At 37.9% G+C, this 19011-nt stretch overlaps 1 long non-coding RNA gene and 2 pseudogenes across 1 annotated transcript; 2 read left to right on the forward strand and 1 right to left on the reverse strand.

Annotated features, from left to right (window-relative positions):
• Positions 1–2301: 2301 nt before the first annotated feature.
• LOC131234826 (uncharacterized) lies at positions 2302–3030 on the forward strand. The gene is made up of 2 exons (XR_009165795.1): positions 2302–2391; positions 2710–3030. It is a non-coding gene; the product is annotated as an uncharacterized LOC131234826 (long non-coding RNA).
• A 77-nt stretch (positions 3031–3107) lies between these two features.
• Positions 3108–5817, forward strand: LOC131234538 (uncharacterized; annotated as a pseudogene).
• A 7784-nt stretch (positions 5818–13601) lies between these two features.
• LOC131234539 (uncharacterized) lies at positions 13602–18150 on the reverse strand (annotated as a pseudogene).
• Positions 18151–19011: the final 861 nt, after the last annotated feature.

Genomic DNA, 19011 nt, shown 5'->3' on the forward strand with positions numbered 1-19011 from the left:
CTAAGATTCGAGAAATCCATACAACCTCTTATATTTTAATCGTCGTAGGCATGTCTGATCAAAACGCATAATTCTCTACATGGAAAGTTGGTTGTTTGTTGAAAACTTGGAATGTTTATGTTCATGTGCATGTTTTTAGAGGAATATTAATATGCAGGACATTGCCTATTAATTTTATATTCGGCTCCCTCCTCACAACGATCAGATCTCTTGTTATTGTGGGCCACCACATGGACAGGCCATATCTCACAAAGCAGGGGGATTGAACTCTGGTTCATTGTATCAGTTGCCTGCAAAAAGAGCAGTTAGAGCAATAGTCTAGATTCACCAAGGAAAAAAGAAAAGAAAAGAAAGAGTTGTCCTATCACTGTTTCAACCATAACTTATCCACTTGGTGGGTCACCAAGATCAATACCCCCAATTAGCATAAACGTTTGCCACAGGTGTTGCAAGGAGAGCTGCATTGAACTTTTATTCAGCAATCTGCTTATTAGCATTCCTGTAGTTTTAGCAGCTAGATGTGTCCTGGAAGACATAGTATACAATGCTCAGTGCGACAGTGAGTACAGTATGCTCAAGTTTTCAGTTTGTACAAGTGGGTCCCAATGGTTCCATGATCAAAACCACTGATATGATTGCACCCGCTTTGGATGATGCAACACAAGTATCCCATATGAGTTGATCCTGTCTGGTTTGTCATCCAGCAAATAGACATTTAAGAAAGAAAAAGAAGCAACATCATATTCAACCAAAGAAAGCCAGATGTTTGGTAGCTAGAAGCATTCAATCTGAGGAATTGTTTGTCTAAACCAAGGTCCATCCTACCATCGACTGAGATCTCGCTGAACATGGGCCCCACTTGTACAAGTTGAAAACCCAAACATGCCATAGAAAGCCTCAGGCCAAGCATTATATATACCTCAGTTTATAAACAAAAAGCCAAAAATAAGCAAACTTAACTACACCTTGTTAATACAGCAAATCCATCTTTGAGTGCCTTTAGATATACAACATCCTTAAAAACATAATGTAGCAGAACTCGAAGTCGATAACAACACTACATTCTTTTTTACTTGCGCATTAATACATAATTTTGGATTTCTACTCTTACAATATCAGTAGAAAATCCAAAAACAGTTAAATGATACATGTGGATTTGAAAGAACTCTTTTGTTTTTTCCTAATACAACACAAAACATCCCCATTTGTTAACTTAGGAAAGTTATCCTTAATTTGTTCTTCTTCTTCTTCTTTACAAATTTTGTTTTTTTTTTCATATTTTTTGATTTTTTTTTAAATTTTTAAAAAAAAAAAAAAATTAAAAAAAAAAAAAAACAAACAAAAAAAAAATATATGTTGTTGCATATGCAATTGCACATGATCACATATGCAATTCAATAAAGTTGCTTGTCACAAATAAAAAAATTCTTATTTATTGCAATGTGATTGAACCACATTATCACAGACTACATTTAATGTAGCAATGTTGCCAATGTCGACGATGAAGAATTCAAAGAGCTTCATAGATTTGGAGTAGTTATCCTAAGGAAGACAGTGATCAACCTCATCATGTCTTTCCCTGAGTTAAATTTCAAGAAATAGATTCGGAGTAGATATTTTCTTTTAAGAATCAATTGGCCGTTTTATTTATAGTTTCACTATAGTTGATGGAACCATTGAAATCCTTCCATACTTTTAGAAGCTCTCGAAAATCTTAGATATTCATAATCTTGTTATTCCTTTTCTTTTGTAATTCAATATAGTAGTGTTGTTCACCTTTTTGTACTTCCTAAGGTTTTGTCTCAGCTTTTCAAAGATTGTTGCTAGTTAATAAATAATTTATTTACTACACATGCATGCGATTCCTTTTTTATCTGATGCTCAATAATTTATCTGAAAACCAACAGTAATTTAATAAAAACACTGGACTTTTGGAAAGGGGGAAAAAAAAGAAAAAAAAAATCTTGGTTGTCTTCGAGTCAACCAGCACACATTCATTCATTCTAGACTAAATTCAAATGAAGGAGAAACAATGGTATTAAATAAACTATATAGTTAATGCAGAGATCAGTCTTGTATTTGCTTTTTTAAATAGAAATATGATTGCTAGGAGTAGGAAAGAGAATTTGGTTTTAAAGATGTATTTGGGAGGCAGACGATCATGTGAACAGACTTGCGGCGGGTGACTGGATTGGAGCTAGTCATCTCCGATGCAATGCCTCTGTTGTATCTGAGCCCTTGTCAGCCCTCTCTGTATTTATGTTTCTTTTTCTTTAAAATAAAATCATCACTGATGTTTGGGAGAATGTCCTTTCATCTGCTATTGGAATGCAGGTTGTATAGGCACCTCCTCATTGTAACTTTCTCTGTTTGAGGTCCCACCTCCTCATTGTAAGTACTAACAAATTTCTAGATGTAGCAAGTCTTATAGTTCCCCTGAAAACCAAACTTTTGCAGGTTCATCTTTTAGATGATTTTAAAGTAAGTGCCATCTTTGCCTTGAATTTGTTCACTGTTTGTCAACTTTGGGCTGCACTGAGTTTGTTTTCTTCCAAGTTCTTCCAGGCAGTCTCATCTGTCATTATGCATTTTCTAGTGAAACTTTTATGTAATTGTGTTAAAATGCAAACTTTTCTACAATTACGGCCATGCTTTGAGAATCTCACCTAAATCTCTCTTTTCTCTATTGAATTTCTAACTTGTTTGTAGGTCCTTATGGTTCATGAAGACATCTCCCATGTATAGCTTGAATTGATTCCCATGATTCAGGAAATACTTACTCAATGGATTATTCTCCACTTGGTGGGAACAACACCATCTGAGTCACCACTTTTGGAGGATTTTAGCTCTCGCCTTTCGTCATTGCACATTGGTAACTGCATGTTATGCTTCTTGTACAGCTGGAGCATTTTTTTCTGAGTTATCAGTTTCCTCATTGCTCCATAACTTAAATCACCTAATAGACAATTTGAAATTACTAGAGCCTGTTGGCTGAGACAATTTCTATGCAAGTACCTATTAGCCTTGTTATTTTTTTAGGTTCTTTTTTCAGGTTTGCTTGTTGCATTAATAAAATTTTGATTTGTGGTGTAAATGGACTTTCTTGGATGCTGGGTTCTGCTTTATCAGTTATTTGCTTAAGGAGGAAGATCTCTTTTCCTTATGAGGTACGATAAGAAACTTCTTTTGCCTTTATACAAAGCACAAAATGTATCCTTCTTGATGCTGAAGCGGGGGTCAAATTGGGTTGGGTCTGGAACCTTTATTGCAGTACATATGGACAAAACTATACAAAACTCGGGTTCAACTTCCGAATTTGAAGTGTTGTGGCATATTTCTGCATATGGTATTGTTCAAAAGTTAAGAGGACTTTTAATCATCACATGTGGCATATTTCTGCATATGGTATTGTCAGATTTCTTAACTCAGCTCCTTGTTGAATCTCGCAAATTTCTGTTACTACTAAGAATACTATACTTAGAAAGTTGTGCTGCTTTTTTTTTTTTTTTTTTTTCTGGTTGTATGTATTAAATAGGTATGAGATGAGTTGCACTAGTAGGAGCCTCACCTACTTTGAATTGGGTGTGTATGGATGCTATCGAATTTGGTTGGAATTAAAAGTATACTAAAGTGGAAATAAGCAAAAGTATCTGGCAATCATATTCAAGGACTTGGCTTCCAGTTGCAACTATGCCACTTTCAAGTTAGATTGGAAAGGAATATGGTTCCAGTTTGAGGCTTACTTCTTCATTACAATCATTAGGGAACACCATTAGCTTAATTGTACGTACAAACATGGGTTTTTGTTTTTTTTTTTTCCTTCTTAAATCTTATTTTCATAAATGTTGTACTTCAATTTTTAAAGACAGTTGGAAACATATTCTCATGTGTCTCTAGTGTTTGTGGTTGATAGAAATTAAATGTAAAAGTTGATTTTTAATTTTCATTATTTGTTTTCCTTTAAGATTTACGTGTCCTTGTAGGGTGTGGAGCAAGAGAAGGTGGAAACTATTTTCAAGCCTGTCTGTTGATATTAAATTCCATGACGTTCAAGGGAAGAATTACCGTTGTGCCATACTAAAGTTGAACAAAGAGATTGTGCCAGAGCAATGTAAGGTGGTTATTAAGCCCAACCGAGTCCTTGTCACACTGTCTAAAACTTCAAAAGGGAATTGGCTTGATTTGCACTTCAAAAAAGATAAGGTAAATGCCAATTTTTCATTTCCTCTGTCTTTGGATGATGAAAGAACATATGCATGGCATGGTAAAAAAAGGCATTGTTATTATTATATGGCAATCCACATTACTGCTATCCAAGGAGTCAGCCTGTCTTTGGATGATGAAAACCGAAATTGATATTGTTTTGTGAATTATAGTTGAATGTATATGTCCACATGGGTACTTGGGTACGTTGGAGATTATCATCTTTGAACAGCTCTATACATTCCAACTTGTGTGGTTTTGTCTCAGAAATGGTTATAAGGTTTGTTTTATTATTTTGCAGTTGAAGCCAAATATGGATAAATAAAAGGATCCAATGGCTGGAATTATGGATTTGATGAAGGTAAGTCCTGTATCCATTCTTTTCTTGGGAAATGTCCAATGCCTCGGCCTGAACTAGCAGTTTTCGTTTGAGCCAACATTCTGTGCATATGAGTCCTAGCTTTTGTTGTGCCCCATTGTTGATTGGGTAAATGCTGTGGAAACCACCTCAGGGAGAAGATCCTCGCCATCTATAATTGCTTTCCTACAAATGGATGATTAAAAACCGAAAAGCAGTTATGATAGCATGAAATGAACTGTCTGGATCACTAAAAAGCAGGCCTCAAGTGTCCAGCGTGCTGACACAACTGAAAATTGCCCTTTTTTTCTATAGGCCGAGTATCATACATTACCTCCTATTGTCAACCACCATGGATATCAAGGGGTTGCACATTCTGGATTAAGCTGAGAAAATGACCTGTTGCAGAACATGTATGAGGACGGAGATGATGACATGAAGTGGATGATTGCAAAAGCATGGACAGATGCAAGATCTGGGAAAACAGCTAACTCATTGCAGGGATACCGGTGAAATTCCCTCAGCCTGATGATCAAATGGTAGAAATAGGAGTTTTACCAGTAATGCATCTAGGAGTTTAATTATACTGAATGAGTGGTACACTTGAGAAAGTTACTCAGGGTGTCCTCAGATGTTGCTGCTGAAATTTAGCTACCAGATGAATTGCTTTCATTTAAGAAAAAACACCCCTTTGAGCGACTAACTCAGATGTTGCTGCTGAAATTTAGCTACCAGATGAATTACTTTCATTTGAGAAAAAACTCCCATTTGAGCGACTAACTCATGAGTGGGCTTCATTTAATAAAATAAAATAAAACAAAAATCTATTCACAAGGTAGTGCATCTGCTGTAGTCCAAAATCCACGTTGGTTAATTCTCTTCAACTATCAATTATTTATTTATTTATTGTACACATTTGGCCTTGCTGATGATAGTACCAGCCTGATTTGTAGGTAATGACACAGTGGTCCCCACCTGATGAGTGGCATGGATCTTGTTTGGATGTGTTGCGTTTCCATCTCTAATTAGGGTAGCCTCTGCATTGCTTGTCAACCAAATAATCCCGATGCCCCTACTTAGGTGAGCCTTTGATATTGTGGACCCATTAGTGTGGAACGGTCAGCTTTCCTTAGTGGGAGCAAGTGGTCGTAGAATCACTCGAACTTGTATCTATTAAAATCATAAAACGAAATTCGACATGTTTAAGAGCCTGTTTGCACACAACTGGTGTTGAACTGCAGATCAGTTGAATAGGATTAGAATTATCTCCATCCATTCATTTTAAGTGGGGAGATGAAAGAAAATTAGTAGGAGAACTGCTGGATTCTACCAGCTTCCAGCTTCCATCCCTGAAAGTATTTGAGATGTTCGCATCGTCTCATATTTGAATCCCCTTTCCTGTGACAAATCTGAAAAACTTGGATTTTTTTATTTTTATTTTTTATTTTTAATCCCATATTCTGTCATTCCTAACACACCTTTGGAATTTTAAATTTAGAGAAAATGAGGAGGTATGGCCAGAATTACCCCCTCAGTTCATGGAGATTGCCAGAGTGGATTAAAGGTAAAATATGTCTTTTCTTTTGGTGTTAAACCAAAAAATGGTAACACCTATTTGAGATTGGACTATTGGCAGCAACGAAAGCCTGCTAAACAATGCAAGAAAAACAAGGAAAGAAACTAATTGTTAATAAAAACCCACTTAACTTCCACTAACGAGCTCAACAATGTATATCCATCCCAAGAAAGTACAAGCAGGACTACATCTCCAACTCATCTATGAAAAGCTAAAAACCAATCACCACTGTTAAGGGCCTGCAGTTCTATAGATAGCAACTCATTTATTCCTGCAACAACCTGCTACAGCCTACAGCCAGGCAAAGGTGAAATTCCCTCAGTCTTCTTTTTCTTTTCTTCTTTTTTTTTTTTTTTTTTTTGATGTATTCTATTTGTATCACTTGTATTCTTACGTAATCGTTTGCGATGAGTATTTTCAGGTAGCAGAGTAAGATATGTGGGTCCACTAAATTCGCTTAACAATTGGATGAATGTAGTAAGTAGTAACTATGATGTTGCTCCATGGATGGTGCTCTTTGACGAAACATTTAAGTCTCAGGTGTGATCCCAATTTGCCTACCCACGGAAAAAAAGGGGGAAGAAACTACTATTTGGTGGAATATACAATATATTGGAGTTTTCTCTTATGCTTTATTGGCATGGAGGGAGGGGCTGGACCTGGCTAGACTTCGTGATATTAAGAAATAATTTGAGTATTAAAAAATTATGAGTCTTAATGCTTTCTAAATGTCCAACTAAGTCTTAAAAATTGATATAACAAAAAATATTAATCCAAACATGAAAACATGACACAGCAGTTTCATGTTTTTATGTTTTATTTGGAGAATTCATCACTGTTGCTATGTGCAACATTTTACTTTTCTGTCTGAGTTACAGTTCATTTGCAGCAACATGGATCACCTATGAAGTCTCCTAGTTCTCGGCTTCAACTTCGAGATGGTATGTTGTAAGGTCATAGGATCCAACTACCTATTGTGTTTTCTAAGATGTTTATGTTTTGCTTATAATTTCAATTAATGCTTCTGTTGATGATTGGAGCATCGTGATGCTTTTATGTGATTAGATTCCTATAGTTCACTAACTTTTCATGTTCAACTTGAATATAAAGAAATTGTTGCTTATTTTATATTTGCACTCAACGACACATACATAGGAGGTGTTATTGAACATGGATGCTTTACTCTAGGAAAGCATTGATAGGTTGTCCCAACGGCATATCCAGAATCCTCTGTTTCTCTCTGTTTTCTTCAACTCTGCTCTTGAAAAAGAAAAAGCAAAAAAAAAAAGATGGTGGTGTTGTCTCAACCAGCATTAGATCAGATTAGTTTTGTAAAAAACCAGAATGCCTCAGGTCAAGGATGGATGTAGTTTGTGTTTATTTCGAAAAATGGGAATGTGAATATAATGAAATATATTGTAACAGGTGTATAATAGGAAAGGTTCGGAAAAAAAAAAAAAAAAGAGACTTTTACCTACACAAATTGTCGCAGGTAAAAGTTTCATTAGCTACGAAAACTTTCGTAGGTAAAAGTCTTAGCACAGTTTTCACCTACGAAACATTTCGTAGGTAAAAGTCTCTTCTTCTTAGCTAAATGTCTTAACACAGTTGTTAGCTACGAAAAAGTTCGTAGGTCAATGTTTTTAATTTCATAGGTAAAAGTCTTACCATTGTCAACGAATAGCCACGGTGATTTACCAACGAAATTATTGTTGAAATATTTCGTAGGTAAAACGCTTTGCCTATGAAATAATATCATTTACGTACGAAATTTTTCGTAGGTAAAAGTCTTATCAACATTTTTAATTTCGTTGGTAAAAGTCTTACCATTGCCAACGTTTTTAATTTCGTAGGTAAAAGTCTTACCATTGCCAACGATGACATTTTTCATCGGTAAATACTTTTAGCCACGGTCTTTTACCAATGAAATTATTGACAAAATATTTTGTAGGTAAAAATTTTTGCCTACGAAATAATATCATTTACCTATGAAATTTTTTGTAGGTAAAAGTGAAATTTCTTGTAGTGCCACTGTTTTCTAAGCTATGGCCCGCCAGATAGTCGGATTGACTTCATTTTTCGGCTCAATGCCTAAAATGAGCTTGGGAATGGATTGGACGGCGTTGATTAAACTTATATATCAAGATGGGGCTTGCATGAGTAGCCCACCCAAAAAGACTAAAGGAATGATTTTATTTTTTTTTGTTGCAGTGAGTAGAACCCACTACCTATTCACGCTTCAGGCCACGTCCAGCGTCCAGGGACGCTGGACGATACATTTCATCAAAATGGGTCCCACGTATGGGGACCACGGCTGGTGGGTCCCACGTGGACGTGGCCCACTTGACTTGGATCAATTTAATATTTGTGGTCCTATCACCAAAGGGGTATGGTCCATATGATTTGGACAGTTTGGATAAGGCATACATCAAGGTGGGGTCCATCCGAGTGGGCCACACATCACACAAAAAAATGAAAGAGAGAGAGAGAGAGAGAGAGAGAGAGAGAGAGAGAGAAGCACTTAGAGCTTGGACTTCTTCTACCAATGTGATCTAAAGCTCCAAGGGAACAAGATTCAATGGTTGGGATTGATTTTGGAGGGTTGGATTTGGGGGTGGAGAGCTTGTAAAGGGTTGGAAATAGAGAGCTCTCATGGACATTTTTAGCTCCTCCCTTGCTAAGGGAGAAAAATGAAGAAGAAGAGAGAGAGTAGAGAGATGAGAGAGCGAAAGGATGGGTTGTAAGAGGGTAATAATGGATTGTAAGAGCATTGGGAAGAGAACCTCGTAATGACTTGTAAGAGAGAGTTGACTAAAACTCTCATGGGAAATGGTGCTCCTAGGGTGGGTCCACCTAGGGAAATGTGTGCACCCCCCTCAAAGTGGACCCCACATCATCAAGGGCTCAAATATTGTAAATGGTACATCTTTTGATTTACCCGTCAGATTGGCACACGAGACACGACGTTGGAATCGTAGCGACGACGCGGTCGCAATGACAAAAGTCTTAGGTCAAGCCGAGTCAGAATTATAGGATGACACTCAAGGACGCGCGCAAATGTTATCTACGCGTCGCATGTCGCTGGAATTCGACCGAGAGGACCACGAGAGCCTACGAAATGATACGGTCTAGGATATGGGCCCGACAGTCCTGATCTCAGGTTAGTCGCACGCCCAACCGAAATCCTAGCTATGCGATGGTACACGTAACAATTAGTTACACACCACCAGCCCGAGTGGATAGTGAATAAATGAATGAATGGATATGCAATTCCTGCTCAACAAGTCCTCATATCAGTATGATTACTCTCTGGAAAAATCACCGAGGTCTATTACACTCGACACCGACTACCTCCTTCTCAGCTGCACAGCACAGTAAGTGGAATATACCTCATTATCCGCCTGACCAGTAGTCTGCCAATACCTACCTAGCTCGTTGATAGCGGACCCACTTATGAGCTAGTCATACTCAGCCTAACTTATAGCCCCCTCACTCGAGCGAATAAGGCCACACCCCCTCCCAACTGACCACGACACAGTGGGAGATGCGGCCTACTGATATTCGGCACTCGGGCGCTCATGTTCCACTCGGTCTAGACGTTGGGCTACTCCTGGCCTCGGAGGTTCTGAGATTTTCACCCAAGGACATCCTAAGTGCCCATAGTGTTAGAACCAAATATTTTCGACGTCCCATCTGGCCATCCACGATGTGTCTGTAGAGGCCACGACCCTGATGTCGCTAGGGCGTACAATGATCAAGTCACATATATGCGAGATGCATGAGTCACACTATTCAGTCATGCAGCAATCCTACGTGTATGGCCCAATAATGTGGGCACTCCGTCTCATAAGGAGTCCTGTAAATATTCTGCCCAATGGTGTATGCTATGATCAAACATTCGTCATATCAGGCATACATATGATGCGTATGGGCATGAATCATGGAATTATATTAAGCATTTTATAGAATGGTGAACTATCCTTGCACCGAAGATGGGCCTAGATGGCCTACACGTAACAAGTATGGGCCTATTAATGGGCTTTAGGGAGAGTTATAATGCGGACATTTAACCAACATTATTCTTACAATGTGGACATCAAGCCAACATTGCTCCCAAGGCATGACCCACCATAAATGTCATTACATAACCCATGGTAGAATCACACAATGCAATAGACCTTGTATACATCCCATTGGGCTTCGACCCATGGGCCTCAAATACATCAAATGGGCCTTAACCCACGGGCCCTAATACCTCACAATAGGCCTCATAACATGAGCCTTACATTCATATCAAGGTGGGCCTCAACAATGGCCTTATACACATCAAGGTGGGCCTCAATAACGGGCTTTGAATACATCATAATGGGCCTTAACCCATAGGCCCCAAATACATCACAATCGGCCTCGTAACATGGGCCTCATGTATATCAAGGTGGGCCTTAATGGATGGACATGACTACATCAAGATGGGCCTCCTCAAATGGGCCTTATAAATATCAAGGCGGGCCTCAACAATGTGCCACAAATATATTAGGGTGGGCCATATCACATGGGCCTCATACATATATACCAAGGTGGGCCTCAATGGATGGCCACAAATAAATCAAAATGGGCCTAATCACATGGGCCTCATACATATACCAAGGTGGGCCTCAATGGACGGCCATAAATAAATCAAAATAGGCCTAATCACATGGGCCTCATACATATACCAAGGTGGGCCATATCACATGGGCCTCATACATATATACCAAGGTGGGCCTTAATGGACGGCCACAAATAAATCAAAATGTATATATAATATATACAAATGAATCATATCAAAAGATCAACTGGACCGCACTCCAAATATCAATGGTGACAATGATTTCCACTGTTAAAAATCCTACAGGGGCCTATCGTTATGTATTTTTGGGATCCAACCTATTTATAAGTTAACATGGAGGTAGATGAAGGCAACACATCATCTTGATCGGAACTGCCATGGCCCTTAAGAAGTTTTTGAACGGTGAATGTCACTATCCCCACTATTTAAATGGTGGGGTCCACTTGAACTTATGGATCTCATGCCATAAATGAGCTTTCAAAGTAGTGGGACGGTTTGGATGCAACACATGCATTATGATGGACCCCACCGTCCAAACAGTGGACAGCGTGAATACAACGCATACATAATTGGGTGGGTCCCACCGTCCAGTGCTGTGGATGGTGCAGACAAAGTACATATACCATGGTGGTTCCCACCGTCCACGGCTGAATAAAAAAACACATACATCAGTGTGGGTCCCATGTGGGGCCCACCATAATGTTTACTTTCCATCCAATCCATTAATAAGGTCACATGGACTCAAATGAATAGGAAAAACAAATTTCATAATGTTCCAAAACTTCTGTGACCACAAAAATGGTTTCAATGGCACCCGTTCAAACACCACTGTTTCCAATGATGTGGGCCACCTAAGCATCAGATCGGACTGATATTTGGAGGGGGCCCACTTCAGGGAGGGTCCCACCAAATGAACAGGGTGGATACATAATATACATCAGGGTGGGGCCCACGGCTGGGACCGTGGGTCCCTATCGTCCGCCCGCTACACGCAGCAGCAGGCGCTGCCTAAAATTTTTTTTTTTGAAAACCCATTTTTCAGGGGTTTTTCATACGTGGGGCCCACATCAGGAAGATCCACTCCAGCCATCAGTCTTTACAGACCATAACAAATCCATCAAACCTAATATTGGGCATCTTTCGGCATGTAGAAAAATGTAGGTGCATTTAAATGGTGAAAATCACTGTTTTTCTTAAGTATGGCCCGCCAGAAAGTTGGATCAGCCCCATTTTGCGGCTCAATGCCTAAAATAGTATGAGGAAAGGGATGGATGGCGTGGATTGAATCCATACATCCATGTGGGGCCTATACGAGTGGTCCAGCCAAATACTTTAAACCAAGCCAACATACATGCCTCTTTTTTTTTTTTGTTTATTTTGGCTCACATCCAGTCGCTGGACTGTTCTTGGGCATAACAAATATATTCAAGGTGAGACCTGCTTAGGTGGGCCACCACATGGTGGATGGTGTAGATACAACGCTTATAAAGTGGGCCCCATCTACAAATGGCTTGGACCAATTACAGACTTCAAAGTGGGGTCCATCCAAGTGGGCCATACAGTCACCTCATCACACAAAAAATAATAATAATAATTAAAAAGAGAGGGAGAGAGAGAAAGATAGAGGGACACGTGTGACGGAGGGACCCCAGCACTATGGGCCCTCCGTTTCAAGTATCCAATCATACATCAAGTGGGTCCCATTACATGTGGGCCCACCAAATCAAAGATCAATGGTGGAGATCCCTTCTCCACCAAGATCCAAGGTCTAGATGACCCATTTTTAAGCTAGAAAATACACATCAATCGGTATGCCTCACTTGGCCTAATAGCAAAATTGTGCTACGACTTTTACCTATGACAGTTTTCGTAGCTAATAAGACTTTTTACCTACGAAATGATTCGTAGGTAAAAAAATGGTGATGAAACTTTTACCTGCGAAAACTTGCGTAGGTAAACGTCTCTTTTTTTTTTCTTTTTTTTTTCTCTGACACTTTCCTATTATACACCTGTTACAATATATTTCATTATATTCACATTCTCATTTTTCGAAACAAACACAAACTACATCCATCCTTGACCTGAGGCATTCTGGTTTTCTACAAAACTAATCTGATCTAATGCTGGTTGAGACAACACCACCATCTTTTTTTTTGTTTGCTTTTTCTTTTTTAAGAGCAGACCTGAAGGAGACAGAGGATTCTGGATATGTCGTTGGGACAACCAATCAATGCTTTCCTAGAGTAAAGCATCCATGTTCAATAACACCTCCTATGTATGTGTCGTTGAGTGCAAATATAAAATAAGCAACAATTTCTTTATATTCAAGTTGAACATGAAAAATTAGTGAACTATAGGAATCTAATCACATAAAAGCATCACGATGCTTCAATCATCAACAGAAGCATTAATTGAAATTATAAGCAAAACATAAACATCTTAGAAAACAGAATAGGCAGCTGGATCCTATGACCTTACAACATACCATCTCGAAGTTGAAGCCGAGAACCAGGAGACTTCATAGGTGCTCCATGTTGCTGTAAATGAACTGTAACTCAGACAGAAAAGTACAATGTTGCACATAGAAACAGTGATGAATTCTCCAAATAAAACATAAAAACATGAAACTGCTGTGTCATGTTTTCATGTTTGGATTAATATTTTCTGTTATATCAATTTTTAAGACTTAATTGGACATTTAGAAAGCATTAAGACTCATAATTTTTTAATACTCAAATTATTTCTTAATATCACGAAGTCTAGCCAGGTCCAGCCCCTCCCTCCATGCCAATAAAGCATAGGAGAAAACTCCAATATATTGTATATTCCACCAAATAGTAGTTTCTTCCCCCTTTTTCTGTGGGTAGGTAAATTGGGATCACACCTGAGACCTAAACGTTGCGTCAAAGAGCACCATCCATGGAGCAACATGACCAAACCAACTCATAGTTACTACTTACTACATTCATCCAATTGTTAAGCGAATTTAGTGGACCCACATATCTTACTCTGCTACCTGAAAATACACATCGCAAACGATTATGTAAGAATACAAGTGATACAAATAGAATACATCAAAAAAAATAAAAAAGAAGAAAAGAAAAAGAAAACTGAGGGAATTTCACCTTTGCCCGGCTGTAGGCTGTAGCAGGTTGTTGCAGGAATAAATGAGTTGTTATTTATAGAACTGCAGGCCCTTAATGGTGGTGATTGGTTTTTAGCTTTTCGTAGATGAGTTGGAGATGTAGTCCTGCTTGTATTTTCTTGGGATGGATATAAATTGTTGAGCTCGTTAGTGGAAGTTAAGTGGGCTTTTATTAATAGTTAGTTTCTTTCCTTATTTTTCTTGCATTGTTTAGCAGGCTTTTGTTGCTGCCAATAGTCCAATCTCAAATAGGTGTTACCATTTTTTGGTTTAACACCAAAAGAAAAGACATATTTTACCTTTAATCCACTCTGGCAATCTCCATGAACTGAGGGGGTAATTCTGGCCATACCTCCTCATTTTTTCCAAATTTAAAATTCCGAAGGTGTGTTAGGAATGACAGAATATGGGATTAAAAATAAAAAATAAAAATAAAAAAATCCAAGTTTTTCAGATTTGTCACAGGAAAGGGGATTCAAATATGAGACGGTGCACACATCTCAAATACTTTCAGGGATGGAAGCTGGAAGCTGGCAGAATCCAGCAGTTCTCCTACCAATTTTCTTTCATCTCCCCACTTGAAATGAATGGATGGAGCTAATTCTAATCCTATTCAACTGATCTGCAGTTCAACACCAGTTGTGTGCAAACAGGCTCTTAAACATATCGAATTTCGTTTTATGATTTTAATAGATACAAGTTCGAGTGATTCTACGACCACTTGCTCCCACTGAGGAAAGCTGACCGTTCCACACTAATGGGTCCACAATATCAAAGGCTCACCTAAGTAGGGGCATCGGGATTATTTGGTTGACAAGCAATGCAGAGGCTACCCTAATTAGAGATGGAAACGCAACACATCCAAACAAGATCCATGCCACTCATCAGGTGGGGACCACTGTGTCATTACCTACAAATCAGGCTGATACTATCATCAGCAAGGCCAAATGTGTACAATAAATAAATAAATATTTGATAGTTGAAGAGAATTAACCAACGTGGATTTTGGACTACAGCAGATGCACTACCTTGTGAATAGCTTTTTATTTTATTTTATTTTATTAAATGTAGCCCACTCATGAGTTAGTCGCTCAAATGGGAGTTTTTTCTCAAATGAAAGTAATTCATCTAGTAGCTAAATTTCAGCAGCAACATCTGAGTTAGTCGCTCAAAGGGGTGTTTTTTCTTAAATGAAAGCAATTCATCTGGTAGCTAAATTTCAGCAACAACATCTGAGGACACCCTGAGTAACTTTCTCAAGTGTACCACTCATTCAGTATAATCAAACTCCTAGATGCATTACTCGTAAAACTCCTATTTCTACCATTTGATCATCAAGCTGAGGGAATTTCACCAGTATCCCTGCAATGGGTTAGCTGTTTTCCCAGATCTTGCATCTGTCCATGCTTTTGCAATCGTCCACTTCATGTCATCATCTCTGTCCTCATACATGTTCTGCAACATGTCATTTTCTCAGCTTAATCCAGAATGTGCAACCCCTTGATATCCATGGTGGTTGACAAAAGGAGGTAATGTATGATGCTCGGCCTATAGAAAAAAAAGGGCAATTTTCAATTGTGTCAGCATGCTGGACACTTGAGGCCTGCTTTTCAGTGATCCAGACAGTTCATTTCATGCTAGCATAACTGCTTTTCGGTTTTTAATCATCCATTTGTAGGAAAGCAATTATAAATGGCGAGGATCTTCTCCCTGAGGTGGTTTCCACAGCATTTACCCAATCAACAATGGGGCACAACAAAAGCTAGGACTCATATGCACAGAATGTTGGCTCAAACGAAAACTACTAGTTCAGGCCGAGGCATTCGACATTTCCCAAGAAAAGAATGGATATAGGACTTACCTTCATCAAATCCATAATTCCAGCCATTGGATCCTTTTATTTATCCATATTTGGCTTCAACTGCAAAATAATAAAACAAACCTTATAACCATTTCCAAGACAAAACCACACAAGTTGGAATGTATAGAGCTGTCCAAAGATGATAATCTCCAAGGTACCCAAGTACCCATGTGGACATATACATTCAACTATAATTCACAAAACAATATCAATTTCGGTTTTCACCATCCAAAGACAGGCTGACTCCTTGGATAGCAGTAATGTGGATTGCCATATAATAATAACAATGCCTTTTTTTACCATGCCATGCATATGTTCTTTCATCATCCAAAGACAGAGGAAATGAAAAATTGGCATTTACCTTATCTTTTTTGAAGTGCAAATCAAGCCAATTCCCTTTTGAAGTTTTAGACAGTGTGACAAGGACTCGGTTGGGCTTAACAACCACCTTACATTGCTCTGGCACAATCTTCTTGTTCAACTTCAGTATGGCACAACGGTAATTCTTCCCTTGAACGTCATGGAATTTAATATCAACAGACAGGCTTGAAAACAGTTTCCACCTTCTCTTGCTCCACACCCTCCAAGGACACGTAAATCTTAAAGGAAAACAAATAATGAAAAATAAAAATCAACTTTACATTTAATTTCTATCAACCACAAACACTAGAGACACATGAGAATATGTTTCCAACTGTCTTTAAAAATTGAAGTACAACATTTATGAAAATAAGATTTAAGAAGGAAAAAAAAAATCCCCTTGTTTCTATGTACAATTAAGCTAATGGTGTTCCCTAATGATTGTAATGAAGAAGTAAGCCTCAAACTGGAACCATATTCCTTTCCAATCTGACTTGAAAGTGGCATAGTTGCAACTGGAAGCCAAGTCCTTGAATATGATTGCCAGGTACTTTTGCTTATTTCCACTTTAGTATACTTTTAATTGCAACCAAATTCGATAGCATCCATACACACCCAATTCAAAGTAGGTGAGGCTCCTACTAGTGCAACTCATCTCATAACTATTTAATAAATACAACCAGAAAAAAAAAAAAAAAAAAACCACCAACACAACTTTCTGAGTATGGTATTCTTAGTAGTAACAGAAATTTGCGACAGTCAACAAGGAGCTGAGTTAAGAAATCTGACAAGACCATATGCAAAAATATGCCACATGTGATGATTAAAAGTTCTCTTAACTTTTGAACAATACCATATGCAGAAATATGCCACAACACTTCAAATTCGGAAGTTGAACCCGAGTTTTGTCTAGTTTTATCCATATGTACTGCAATAAAGGTTCCAGACCCAACCCAATTTGACCCCCGCTTCAGCAACAAGAAGGATACATTTTATGCTTTGTATAAAGGCAAAAGAAGTTTCTTATCGTACCTCATAAGGAAAAAGAGATCTTCCTCCTCAAGCAAATAACTGATAAAGCAGAACCCAGCATCCAAGAAAGTCCATTTACACCACAAATCAAAATTTTATTAATGCAACAAGCAAACCTGAAAAAAGAACCTAAAAAAATAACAAGGCTAATAGGTACTTGCATAGAAATTGTCTCAGCCAACAGGCTCTAGTAATTTCAAATTGTCTATTAGGTGATTTAAGTTATGGAGCAATGAGGAAACTGAGAACTCAGAAAAAAATGCTCCAGCTGTACAAGAAGCATAACATGCAGTTACCAATGCGCAATGACGAAAGGTGAGAGCTAAAATCCTCCATAAGTGGTGACTCAGATGGTGTTGTTCCCACCAAGTGGAGAATAATCCATTGAGTAAGTATTTCCTGAATCATGGGAATCAATTCAAGCTATACATGGGATATGTCTTCATGAACCATAAGGACCTACAAACAAGTTAGAAATTCAATAGAGAAAAGAGAGATTTAGGTGAGATTCTCAAAGCATGGCCGTAATTGTAGAAAGGTTTGCATTTTAACACAATTACATAAAATTTTCACTAGAAAATGCATAATGACAGATGAGACTGCCTGGAAGAACTTGGAAGAAAACAAACTCAGTGCAGCCCAAAGTTGACAAATAGTGAACAAATTCAAGGTAGAGATGGCACTTCTTTAAAATCATCTAAAAGATGAACCTGCAAAAGTTTGGTTTTCAGGGGAACTATAAGACTTGCTACATCTAGAAATTTGTTAGTACTTACAATGAGGAGGTGGGAACTCAAACAGAGAAAGTTACAATGAGGAGGTGCCTATACAACCTGCATTCCAATAGTAGATGAAAGGACATTCTCCCAAACATCAGTGATGATTTTATTTTAAAGAAAGAGAAACATAAATACAGAGAGGGCTGACAAGGGCTCAGATACAACAGAGGCATTGCATCGGAGATGACTAGCTCCAATCCAGTCACCCGTCGTAAGTTTGTTGACATGACCGTCTGCCTCCCAAATACATCTTTAAAACCAAATTCTCTTTCCTACTCCTAGCAATCATATTTCTATTTAAAAAAGCAAATACAAGACTGATCTCTGCATTAACTATATTTTATTTAATACTATTTTTTCTCCTTCATTTGAATTTAGTCTAGAATGAATGAATGTGTGCTGGTTGACTCGAAGACAATGAAGATTTTTTTTTTCTTTTTTTTTCCCCCTTTCCAAAAGTCCAATCTTTTTATTAAATTACTGTTGGTTTTCAGATAAATTATTGAGCATCAGATAAAAAGGGAATTGCATGCATGTGTAATAAATAAATTATTTGTTAACTAGCAACAGTCTTTGAAAAGCTGAGATAGAACCTTGGGAAGTACAAAAAGGTGAACGACACTGCTATATTGAATTACAAAAGAAAAGGAATAACAAGATTATGAATATCTAAGATTTTCGAGAGCTTCTAAAAGTATGGAAGGATTTCAATGGTTCCATCAACTATAGTGAAACTATAAATAAAACGGCCAATCAATTCTTAAAAGAAAATATCTACTCCGAATCGATTTCTTGAAATTTAACTCAGGGAAAGACATGATGAGGTTGATCACTGTCTTCCTTAGGATAACTACTCCAAATCTATGAAGCTCTTTGAATTCTTCATCGTCGACATTGGCAACATTGCTACATTAAATGTAGTCTGTGATAATGTGGTTCAATCACATTGCAATAAATAAGAATTTTTTTATTTGTGACAACCAACTTTATTGAATTGCATATGTGATCATGTGCAATTGCATATGCAACAACATATATTTTTTTTTGTTTGTTTTTTTTTTTTTTTTTGAAAATTTAAAAAAAAATCC

Source organism: Magnolia sinica, chromosome 19 (genome assembly GCF_029962835.1).
Source record: "Magnolia sinica isolate HGM2019 chromosome 19, MsV1, whole genome shotgun sequence".
In the NCBI taxonomy this organism is placed as follows: domain Eukaryota; kingdom Viridiplantae; phylum Streptophyta; class Magnoliopsida; order Magnoliales; family Magnoliaceae; genus Magnolia; species Magnolia sinica.